The 13,098-nt window shown below is 38.3% G+C and overlaps 1 protein-coding gene across 1 annotated transcript in view; it reads left to right on the forward strand.

The window, feature by feature from the left end:
* The window catches only part of Cfap91 (cilia and flagella associated protein 91), an 81,366-nt gene extending 72,243 nt beyond the window's left edge, over positions 1-9,123 (forward strand). The window contains exon 18 of the mRNA XM_046458042.2: positions 6,414-9,123. The gene's annotated coding sequence lies outside the window, so the exon portion shown is untranslated. The remainder of the gene's footprint in view (positions 1-6,413) is intronic.
* The last annotated feature ends 3,975 nt before the right edge of the window (positions 9,124-13,098 follow it).

Raw genomic sequence — 13,098 nt, forward strand, 5'->3', positions numbered from 1 at the left:
TGCTGACACAGTATTGTTGTAGGGACAAACGAGGCAAGGCACTGAAGATAGCAGGAAACAGTTTTATTTGGCTGCAGCCAGGTTCAGAGGGCACAGCTTTTGCTGTAATTAATTAATCCCCTGAACCCCGAGTTCAGGGAGTTTCAGAATTTTATACCCAGCATGTAAGGGGAGGGCCTCAGAAGTTCACAGTCTGCAGAAGTTCACCTAAAAGCAGCTTTTTCTTTCACTGTTTTGGGCAAGTTAACCCTTCAAGGACAACACCTGAGGAGGGGAGAGATTCTTCTCCCCTGTCTTTTCTCCCTCTGCCAGCTGTTACCATGATGCCCAATTGTAACTTATCTTAAAAATATAGACATCTCCGTGAAGCCCCAGCTCAAGGCCAGAGGACTTGTTTGCATATTTCTTCAAAATACTATACTGGATATGTTCGTGGAAAACTAGTTAAGGGTGTCCAGCACCTGGAGTGCTGGTATCGTCTCGGCCAGTGGTCAAGTAAAACAGGGCGACACAAAAATAGGAAGTTTATCTACATTGAAATCTTTTGCAGATATTCTTTTGCTGACAGTCCTAAAATCAGTCTGGGTGAAGATTTCTGGAGAAGTCCAGTTAAGTCTTTTTTGTGGAGAAAGGGGGTGCCACTTCAGTATAATAAAATAGGACTCTTTACCATATTAAAAAAAAATATTCCTCATGAATGAAAGACGGTTTCAGGTAAATGAAACTGAGAAAATTTGTTGCTAGGAGATCTTACCAAAAGAAAGTATTAAATAATGTTCTTTAAGTAAAAGGCAGATTATCCCAGTTAGAAAGTTGGAAAACAATAACAAGAAACAGAAACATCAGGAGCAGTACAATTATATGATTCACATAAGGACAAATGGATTAAATTGTTCTAAGACCCTTGCATTGTCTGGAAGGAGGATAAAAAGTATCATCTGACATTATATTTGATAACTTGAGGACCATTTTGTAACCTTCAGAGTAACTCCTACTTGACAGTAAAGAGATGTATGATATCTACACCAATAGAGGAAAATGGAATAAATTTAAAAATGCACTCAATACAAAATGAGGGTAAAAACGGAAATAGAACCAACAGAAAGCACTGAATAGTGGAAACTCCCCCCCCCCCCTTTCTGATCATCATGTGAGCTGCTTCCCTCCACCATACTCTTCTACCTTGATGTTCGGCCTCACCTTGAGCCCTAAGGAATGGAGTCTGCTGTCTATGGATTGAGACCTCTGAAACTGTGAGCCCCCAAATAAACTTTTCCTCCTCTACATTTGTGCTGGTTGGGTCTTTTAGTCACAGCAACAAAAAGAAAAAAAAAAAAAAACCTACTTAACACATAAACTAAATTAAATGGCTGGAAGATGTGCCATCTAAAGATGTGGCTGTTTGGCTACATAGGAAGAAGGCCAACAGAGCCAATAAGAAGAGCTCTCTGTCCCATAACAAAGCAATGGAGGCTCCCACAAAGACACTCAGACATTGTATTTGTGTGACTCTGACATCCTGTGAAGCAGTGTGGCCAGTACTTCATATAGCAAGTGGACAGTTCAAGGGAGGTACCTGTACAAAAGTGCAGTTTGGCTTCTCAGGCCCTTGCTGCTACTAAAAGGCTGCAAGTTTGCAGATACACATACTGGACTGCTATGGACACATGCTTACAAAAAGGTCACACTGAAGGCAACCATACGTGGACTTCATATACTTGGCACCATGTGTAGCACACTCATGGAACACATCCTTCTGGCCACGAGGTGCAAAAACAGGCTGAGAATTTGTACATACATTGGAATTTCCACTTACCTTCTAACCCAGCTACAGCAGGATTGATTGTTCAAATGAATGGCCCACTAAAACAACACGAAACGTGGAAGATGGATCCTTGGCAGCGTGGACCAAACAACTACGGCTGGCCATAAGGACCATCAATAAACATAACTGCAGCATATGCCACAGTGCCTGCCTGACAGCACCATATGGATAAAGATGAGGATGCTTAAGAGGCATATCTGCACTCACTGGGAACAGGGGATAATTTGTTGTTGCTGCTACGGCAGGACCTGCCACAAGGGACCCGTATAGTCTAGTGGCCATAGGAATGGCAAATAGAGACTTGATGGTGATGGTTTCCTAGGTCTATGGGCAAAGGGACTAGAATGAAAAACATAATTTTTTTTTAAAAAAACTAGTAAGCCAAGATATTCAAACCCTACAGAAAAGTATGTCATATTATTATATGCTTGTCTATCAAAATCACAGGACCACTGCAACAAGAAATATGGTTTTGTAAACCTAGGAATGGGCCACAAGCTTGTACTATTCTCACTTATAGTGATCAGGTTGTTTATGTATTGTTAGATAGTCAATATTTGCCTATGTTAACACCTATTAAAATATCTATATTTCATCCTTAGAGCTAATCTATTTACATCCAGAATGGCAAATGCCTTTGTGGAGATGCAGAACAAAATAGATTTCTGGATGGACAGTTAGCTGCCTCTGTCCTCCCCCACCAGTCTCCTTCAGTGCCTACATCTGGGACCTTGGTACAATAAAAATAAATGTCAAGCTGGAAAAACACCCACCACTCATGGACACAGCTCACCAACTGCCCTGTGGACTTGAATGTAAATTTACCTTCTTTTTTTAAAAAAATTTATTTTTTAGTTGTAGTTGAACACAATAGCTTTATTTTTATTTATTTATTTTTTTTATGTGATGCTGAGAATGGAACGCAGGGCCTCACATGTGCTAGGCAAGTGCTTTAATCTGAGCCACAACCCCAGCCCCAAATTTACCTTCTTTTATGGACATCAAATATGTCTTCTACTTAGTAAGAGAACAAAGAAACATGGCTAAGCCTTTGTTGGGGCACACCGCTTAATGGCTTGGGATGGCTAAAGTACAACACAGGTGAAAACGAGAAGAAAAATTTCTCTCCGTATAGAAAGAAAGAATGGCAGTAACACCTCTCCACCCTCTGTAAATATAGTTTGGACCCCTGTCGATCAGTGCAGTTTATCCTACTCAAAGACACTGACTACTTAGGGTGACAAAGCCAAGTTCGTGCAGGAGCACCTCCCCTCCCTCGTGGATGGTTACGGGCATCTGGCTCCCATGGATGGCCACATCTGCCTCATAACTGGATTTGCCCATAGACTTGGGGGGACCTTATACAGAAGCTGCATACTTCCCACTTTGTCTATGACTCCTGCTAATTGGGAACTGGTCAAAGCTAGACATAAAGAAACTCAAGCTGACTGATAACTTTATCCACGTGCTGTGCTTTCTCCACAAGCAACACACATTACCACTGAGTTCCAGGTTGAGGCTTTAGCTAACCGTTCTGCTGCTGCCTTAGCTAACACTCAGAGCGGGACTTTGCTTAATGAAAAAATGACCCAAATGTCAAAGGTGGTACTTTTGAACAGAATGGCAGAAGACATGCTGACTGTAACAAGGGAAGTACCCATGCTATCATCAACACCAAATGTGTGTGTACATCCCTGATCATTATTATAATGTGTCTTTGGGTCAGTTACAAACCCACATTACTGCTATAGGCAAACTTGGTGTTGATCCTGTTTCTGCTTAGTTCCCCTCTTCCTGCTAGCTCCATATAGGGTGTATTGCTTGCTCTTGTAACAGGGCTTATTACATTCTGCTGCTTTGTGTATAACCCTTGTGGATTTGGTTACAGTATATTATTTATGTGCAGCCTAAGGCACATTGCAGAAGATGGTCAGGATAAGATTATAAGGATATTCAGGCACCTGGCAAGTGGCGTGTATCATCCTTAAAGAAAAGGGAACAGTAAAACACCATGTCTCCGAATACCCTCTTTCTGTTCTGCAAAACCTACCCAAGTTAAGAGAGCAATAAGAGCAAGTCCGCCCAGACACATATTATTTTTTGCAGGGCGCTGACTTTCTCTTATGCACGGTGAGACTAAGGCAAGTTAGTGTCATCTATAGAAAGCTGCTTTCTTATATGTACACCAGGAAGTTGTTCCTTGGGATGCTGGTCATATAAACAGACTACAAGTCAATGCTGATGATGTCACTGCTTCTGCAGCCTAACACATACAACCCCTCTCTTGGTGGCAACTGGTATGGAACTGTGGGCACTGTGGAAAGGATGTCACTCAGCCAGCCAGCTGCCATTGGTAAAGCACCATGAAGCCTGGAGGGTTTTTTTTTTTTTTTTTTGTAGTGTATTGTAATGGGGATTGGAGGCACTACTTGTTAAGGTGCCAGGAAGGAAGAAGGTGCCACTGGTTCTGCCTGTCACCACTAAATTCTTCTTGGAGCTGTCACTTATCCTTTGTAAGCCCCCACCCCACTCCCCAAAACCATGCCGTGCCTGCTGTTAGCACTTTCTTTGGCCTTTCTGCAACCTACCCCACTTCCCTGGCACAACTGGCCTGTAGCTGTGATAGTTTGTATGTTTCTCAAAAGAAAGCATACAAACAGCCGATGGGGGGCTGGGTTTGTGGCTCAGTGGTAGAGCACTTGCCTAGCATGTGTGAGGCCTTGGGTTTGAGTCTCAGTACCGCATAGAAATAAAATAAAGGTCCATTTACAACTAAAATAAATATATATATATTTTAAAAAAAACAGCCGATGGGTACATGAAGAAATGATCACTATCACTAATCACTAGAAAAATGCAAATAAATTTTAACCACATGATACCGTCTCCCATCTGTTAAGATGGCTGTGATCAAGAAAATGATTGATAAGCATTGGAGAGGATGTACAGAAAAGGGAACACTTTGCAACACTGTTGGTGGGAAATTAAATTAGTATAGTTGTCATGGAAAACATTATAGATGTGCCCACCCCCCGACCGCCAAAATGAAAATAGATCCAGCAATCCCTTAACTGGGTGGATATCCAAAGGAAATAAAAATCAGTATGTGGAGAAGACATCCATCCTCCCATGTTCATTTCAGCAATATTCACAATAGGTAATAGAATAAACCTACATGCCATGAACAGATGAATGGATAAAGAAACTGTGGTGTGCATACACAATTGATACTATCCAGCCTGAAAAAGAAGGAAATCCTGTCATTTATGAAAACATGGATGAGTCTGGAGCATTTTATACTAAGTGAAATAAACCGGACACAGAAATACCAGAGTAATGCAAAGAGCCAAGCAAGAAGCATACATATACAAGTATGCATTGTCTTTCTTCAATGTAAAGTCTAACATAGTTGAACTCATACAAGTAGAATAGAAAGGTGTTGACTAAGGACTGGAGGAAGTGGTTGGGGAGGTGTTGGTCAGATAATAAAAAATTTATTCCAGAAGGAACAAATTCAAATTGTATAACATGGTGGCTATGCATAATCACAATGTACTGTGTTTTGAAAATTGCCAAGAGAGATTTTGAGTGATCACCCCACAAAAAATTCAAAGTATGTGAAGTAATGCACGTGTTAAATATCTCAAGTTGAGCCATTTCACATTGGCTACATCTTCCAAAATATCATGTTGTACTTGACAAGTATGAACAATCTTTGTCAATTCAAAGAATAAAATTGTAAAAGATACGAGCAGTAAGTCAAATTGAAATGGAAAGACAATCAGGAACAATATTTATGACCTCCAACATCTGCATATCCACTTCTCTCAAACAAAGTTTCCTCAGAAAAATACCCTTTGGAACATTCATAAGCAGGCCTGCTCCTGATGTTTGCGGGCCCATGTCAGGAGTATATATTGAAGCTTCATAGTATATGAAAATATCTAAAAATTATAAATCAAGCTGATATGCCATTAGATAAAATATGTTCAACCCACTTGTTTTGACAACATACGTTCAAAATGATAAAACTGAAAAATTTATAAGTAGCTATGGTCTTTATGCGAAGGTGACAAAAATGAAACATGATGTATTTAATTATTATTGTGTTTGTATCTTCTGTTTACACACACACACACACACACAGAGAGAGAGAGGGGGTGGGGGAGTAAAAACCCATATACACATTTATTTTGACTCAATAGATGCAAAATATTTCTGGAAGGATCAACAAGAGATTGGAAGTTCTTGTTGGTAGGCATGGAACCTGGGGATTGGAGGTGATATTGGAGGCAGGGAAACTTATTTTCATGTCCTTTTGTAGTTTGAATATTTCACAGTGTACATATATTGTTTTCAACTATAGCCTGCTCAATGTAAAGCTCTTTCTAAGTTCTAGAATTTGGAAACTGGGACAGTGAGGTAAGAAGCATTTGGCTCCACAGGGCTCATAAGTGGCAGAGTTAGGGTATGGCTGAGGCTGTCTGACTTCATTTCATTGTATTACAGTAATTTTCCAGATGCATTGATCTGGTAATTATGTTTGTGAAAGATGACATGATTTAAACATTTGTGTTGTTTTTTGCAGGTTATGATTTAAAAAAAAATTAAAAGGAAGCTGTATAAATCATCTAGAGAATTCCAGCATCTGTGCTTCTCCCAAGGTGTACAGTTCTCGTGGGCTTGTCAACATGTGATTCCTGAGGAAAAAGATTTATTTTTCTTAAACTCCCAATAATTTAAAATAATTCTCAGTAACAATAATCAAGTGGAAGCGCTTTGTTCTCTTTGCTGCTTTTCTAGATGTTCTACTTGAAGAGAAAATTGTCTCATTTTCACATTTTACTCTGATAATCTCCTGGATTGTTGAATCAAACCAAAAGAAATGTTGCTGAATTTTTCTCAAGTAGTTTTGGTTTGCCATGCGTAGGACAACTGGCATTATATACTGAGGTTGAAAATGTTCATCACCCCATCACCCAGCACTTCTCCTATTTAAATATACAACAGAAGACACGACAAGAATGTTCACAGAGGCACTGTTCATCACAGTCCCCAAACGTGAAGCCCACGTGTCCATCTCTACTGGAATGAAAAAATAAATGTTGATGAGTTTATACAACGGCACATCAACCCACCATGGAACTTTAGATCTAACGCATACATTCACGCTGTGCCCATAGAGAGGGTGCTGCTGGAGGGCAGTCTTCCCATCCTTGACAAGCATCAGAGTTGATTGGCTCCCTCTTCACTCCAACATTGGCAAATAGGAAAAACAATACAAGAACCAAAGCATCAACAACAAAATCAACAGGAGCCTGTGTAGAGACTTTCCAAAGGACAACATAGAAGATAGAATAAGTCTGTCTTACAAAACATATTTCTGTAAGAAGCAAGAGAAGTTGAAAAACATTTCCTTGGTGTTTTTAGCAGGTGCCTAAAAGAATTGGCTCTCTTGGTGACAGAAGCAGGGAATAATAAAAACCACGAAGGAAAAACATGGGTGGCGGCAGAAAAGGAAAGAAAGAGAGATGAGAAAGAAGAAAAAACATGCAGAAAGTCTTTAAAAAGTCCAATGACAAAATCTATGTTCATTTGAATGTAGTTAAAAGAACAGAAGTATCACAACAGAGAATAAAACTGGTAATATCGTTGACAAATTTATTAAATCGTCCAATATGGTATGGGAAGGAAAGGGCCAATGACAAAAAGGTTAGCCCCAGATGACCAATCCCACGAGCAGTAGAAATTCTGAAAAAGAAATCAGAAGAAATAAAATAGGAGCAATAAGAAAAGTTGAATAAAAACGTTTCTGAACTAAAATACATGTCGATATAAAATTTAAAGACTTTATCTTGTCCTAGGAAAACTAGGACCTGGGCAATTTTTTTACTACACCAGTAAGGAAGCAACTGATGTTTTGTTCCTTAAAAAAAAAAAAATCTGATCTAAACTAAGTACAGGTGATATTAATTCAGTTTTGAAAAAAAAATGTCACGAACACAAAATGAGAATTGGGTTAGAGCTTTTGAGGTAGAATGTGGGAGGGGATCCTATAGAGAAAGAATGGCAGACCTTCTATAAAGGGCCAGATTAACTATTTCAGCCTTTGCAGCTAAAAATGATCTCCAGTGCAGCTACTCAACTCTGCTATGTTAGGGCGTAAGCAGCAACAGATGGCATAAATGAATGAGCACCACTTGTGTTCCAGTAAAATTTTATTTTCAAAATCAGCAGACTAGATTTGGCTCATGGGCTAAAGTTTGCCTATCCCCACTATATAGTGACAAATTGAAGTTTAAAAATCAATAAACTCTTTGAAAAAGGATTTAAAGTGGCTCCTTTTAAAGGATATAAATAATGAAACTTCAAATATGTCCTAAAAACAAAACCTTTATCCTTCCTTAGTTTTCTACAACTGAGTTTTGTATTTAAACAGCCAAAGCAAAAAGGAAATGTAGTGTTGCCAGAGTCCTAGGCCAGGGGGAATGACACTTCAGTGAGGCCCAGTGTACCAGGTCCAGCTACTTGTCCCAAATATCAAGTGGGAAAAAGCAGTGGTGAAGTAGGTAGCTATACCAGAAAGACAAGGGACACCAAGTATCCTCAGCCTCATCTTTGGGTTACTGACATAAGCTTCTGGTTTAAATGGGAAGAATTGGGGCAGGGGTAAAAGTTATACACAATTAAGCCCCCTTGATGAAACTGTGGCCTTGTTGATCATTATCTCAGTTCCTGGTTCTATGAAAAGTCTATCACTTGAAAGGGCCACCCAGTTTCCATAGTGAAATGATTGCTTCTGTTTAGAGGAACAATCTCTGCTCCCATCATGGGGTAATGGATCCTGCGAAGGGGTGCAGTCTCATGGTGGAGTGATGTACCTGCAAGGCTCACTGTTCTTGGCAGGTTTAAGACAATGACAGAAGACTTCTAGATACCACTCCAGGCTTCTGGAACAGGACATTGTAAAAGCTGACAGTTGACAATCTGTGGAATATGATGTCTCTGCAAATCTTGAAAATACCTTAGTTACTCTTATCTTAGTGCCTTCAGCCTTGAAGAGGGACTAGAGTGGTTAGGTAAATTTAGGGTTAATCAACCTTGAATTACAAGTTTTTAGACAGACACTCCTTAAATGATTAACCATGCCTATGTGCAGAGTTGAGCAGGTCTGACCCAAAGTTTAAGGCAGCAAAAGCAGACACAATACAAAAAGGCCAGGATGCCAAGTTTTTATCCTGCTTTTAGTTACCCATTGGGCATCTGCAGGCTCAGAGTCTGAGCTTTTAGCAAAAGCAGCCTCTAAATCCCTATTAAAATTGGATTTTCATTGGTTAATTGAAGTTTGCTAGGATGGGAAAACCTTTTCCTGGTACCAGTAACCTTCTATTTTAATTGCTTGAGGAAAACATTTGCTCTTGAAAATAAAATACCTGTAATGATAAGAAAGACTTATTGATAGCTATGTGATCATGGTTACCAGTATTCTGTAGGGATTTGGGGCCAAACTAGTACAATCAATAGCAATATAAAAATCATATACAAATTGTGTGTGTGTGTATGTATGTAGAAATTCTGAGAAGGTGGAAATTCCTGTGCGTGGTGTGTGTTTGTGAACGCATCTTCAAATATATTGAATCCTTGCTGGTGCAGTGGTGCTCTCCTGCAATTCCAGTGACTCAGGAGGCTGAAGCAGGAGGATCACAAGTTCAAGGCCAGCCTTAGTAACTTAGCAACACCCTGTCTCAAAAACTAAAAATGGGTAGTGGATGTAGCTCAGTGGTAGAACACTTCTGAGTTCAAACCCCAGTACCAAAAAAAGGTGAATCCTTGTATGTGGGGGATTGTTGTGGTGATTGTCATAGTGGTGGTGCTGGGGATTGAACCCAAGGCGTTTGCACATGCTATGGAAGTGCTCTACTACTGAGCTATACTCCTAGCCTCCCTCTGTGCCTTTAAAAAATTTATTGGTCCATAATTGCTATACTTAATATTAGGATTTATTTTGACATAATTAAAAATGTAGGGAGTATATTTTGCTCCAATTAAGTCCCCAATACTTACTCTTACCTTTCCCCTCTTCTCTCCCCTGTTCCCTTTTCCTCTACACTACTGATCTATTTATTTAAATTTTTTAAAATTTCATGTCTTGTGGATAAACATAATGATGAGATTCACTATATATATTCGTATTTATACATATATACCTTCCTCACAAATAATTAATAGATGAGTGAAGACAAGACATTGATAAAGTTATACAAGATTTGAACAACACTATAGACAGTCCCTGACAAAAGGGTACCTCAGATTTTGAATTTGCAACTTTCCCCAGGCTAGAATGCTCAGTATGATACTCTCTTCTGATACAAGGCATCAGCCACAACCTCATCGGCCACAAGATCACAAGAGTAAACAACCAACAGTCTACAGTGACTACAATGGTAAGCCGTGATGTTCAGTAGGTTAGATCCATGGAATGCATCTTCAACTTATGGCATTTTTAATTTATTTTGAGTTTATTGAGACAACCCCATGAGAACTTGAGGAGAATATGCACACTAACTTCACCTAATACTAATCAGAACACTACACCCAACCACATAGGAAATATGTTCTTTTCAAGTGTTTGTAGAACATTTACCAAGATAGCCCATATTGTGGAGCATAAAATAAATGTCCATAAATTCCAAAGGATTAAAATCTTATGGGATGTGTTCTCTGATATCATAAATAATTAACTTAGAAATCATGGGTGGAAATTGTTAAAAAAAAATACAAACACATTTGGAAGTAGTACAACACATTTCTAAATCACCGCTGATAAAAGAAGAAATGACAATGGAAAGGAGAAAATACATTGATCTGAATGAATGAGAAAATACATCATCAAGATTTATAGGGTGCAGCAAAAGCAGTACTTAGGGAACAATGTGTAGCTGTTTATACTCAGATTAGAAGGCTTGAAACTAAGTTCTCTAAATTCCCACCTAAGAAAGCTACAAAAAGCAAAGTAAATCCAAAGTAAGTAATAGGAGAGAGAGTTTAAGATAAATAAGAGCAGAAAGCAGTGGAACAAAACCTAAAACAATAGAGAAAGTTAACAGAGACAAAATTGATTTTTAAAGGGTTAATAGAATTAACCAATTTCTAGCAACGCTGTTTAGAAAGAGAAAAAATACAAATTATGAATATGGAGAATGAGGGAGGTGGACTACTACAATGAAAGAAGGCAAGTAGCAGACATGTGGGAACTACAGATCCTAAAGGCATGAAGAGGATAATAAGGGAATATTTTGAAAACTTTATGAGAGTAAGTTTGATAGCTTAGACAAACTGGACAGAGTCCTTGTTAAACAGAATTGACCAAAACAGACAGAAGGATAAATAGATGATCTGAGTAACCCCACATTTATTAGGTAAACTGACCTTTTTATCAAGAATCCTTGTTAAAGAAGTCTCTGGGCTAACCTGGTTTCAGTGGTGAATTATATCAAACACTTCAGGAAGAGATAATACCAATCTTATCCAAACTCTTGAGTAATAAAGAGGAAATACTTCCCAACATGACATCAAATCTAACAAAAATAAGAAAGTAAAATTTAATCTATAGATCTCATGAATATAGATGCAAAAGTCATTAACAGATGTGACCAAATCAAACCCAGAATTGTATATTAAAGTAAAAAGGGACAATATTTGGGGGCTAAGTGGATTCATTCCAAAAATACCAGGTTGCTACAGCATTCAGAATTTCATTGTAACTCACCATATTAATAGGAAAAAAAGGATAAAAGCATGTGATCTTAATAATTTAAAATTTTAAACCCAGGAATAGAAAGGAACTTCCCTATTCTGACAAAAGCATTTATGAAAATCTAGTGGTGAAATATTGAATGTTTTCCACTCTGAGATTGGGAATAAGCCGAGACTATCCACCTCCACCACACTTTATTCAGTATTGTATTAATGGTTCTAATTGATGCAAAAAAGCTGGGAAAAAATAGCATAAAGATTGAAAAAGAACTAGTAACAACACAACTATTTACATGAAACATCCTAAGTAATACCCCTGCACTGAAAACTACAAAGTACTTCTGAGAAAACGAAATGATCTAAATAAATGGAGAATTATGCCATGTTCATATATTAGAAGATTCAATATTATTACAATGTCAATTCTCCCCCAAAATGATCTGTAGATTCAATGCAATCACACTAAAAGTGCTGACAGATGTTTTACTAGTTGATTCTAAAATTTATATGCTAAAGTAAAGGACATAGAAATAGTCAAAATTGTTTTGATAAAGAGCAAAGTTGAGCTGGGTGCAGTGGTGCAGGCCTATAATCCCAGTGGCTCGGGAAGCTGAGGCAGGAGAATCGCAAGTTCAAAGCCAGCCTCAGCAAAAGCGAGGCACTAAGGAATTTAGTGAGACCCTGTCTAAATAAAGTACAAAATGCGGCTGGGGATGTGCCTCAGGTGAAGTTCAATCCCCAGTACCAAAAAAAAAAAAAAAAAAAAAAAAAAAAGTCCATGCTACATTACTTTAATATTTGCTATAAAGCTTCAGTGATCAAGACAGTGTAATATTGGTACAAGAACAGGTAAATAGCTAAATGTCACAGAATAGGGGGTCCAGTTATAGTCCCATGTATGTACAGCTAATTGATTTTTTTTTACTAAAATGCAAGAGCTATGCAGTGTCCAAGGAAAGTCTTTTCAACAAAATTAATATTTTATTAATATAATACTGAATAGAAGTGTGGTAGAGGTGATATTATTCTCTTATTCCCAGTCTTAGGGTTGAGGACAGTCAATATTTCACCATTTCATTTTCATAGCTACTTTTGTTAGATTAAGGAAGTTTCTTTCTATCCTTGTTTTTAAAAATTCCTTTTCAATAAATTTCACACTGAAAGAACTGAATAAAGGAAAGAGGGGGAAATGAACCTTGACACCTACTTCATACAGAACCCAAAAATTAATTTGAAGTGGATCTCAGAATTATGTTAAAAGCTTAAGCTATAAAGCTTCTAGAAGAAAACACAGGAGAATGTCTTCATAACTTATTTGCACAGGCCCCAAAAGCACAAGTTGAAGACTGAGAAATACCTGTAGCACCCACCAAAGAGAGGACCATTATGACCAATGTGGGTAGAAGGCCCAACACAAAATGATCTTGGACTTAGAATAGGATTTGCTTGTGTTTCTCACTTTCCTCAAAAGGAAAACCTTACCATCAGCTACCTGCCTCATCTCCTTTTACAAAGCA

This window comes from Marmota monax, unplaced genomic scaffold (assembly GCF_021218885.2).
Source record: "Marmota monax isolate L192 unplaced genomic scaffold, Marmota_monax_Labrador192_F-V1.1 WCK01_AAM20220418_F8-fsc00052, whole genome shotgun sequence".
Lineage (NCBI taxonomy): Eukaryota > Metazoa > Chordata > Mammalia > Rodentia > Sciuridae > Marmota > Marmota monax.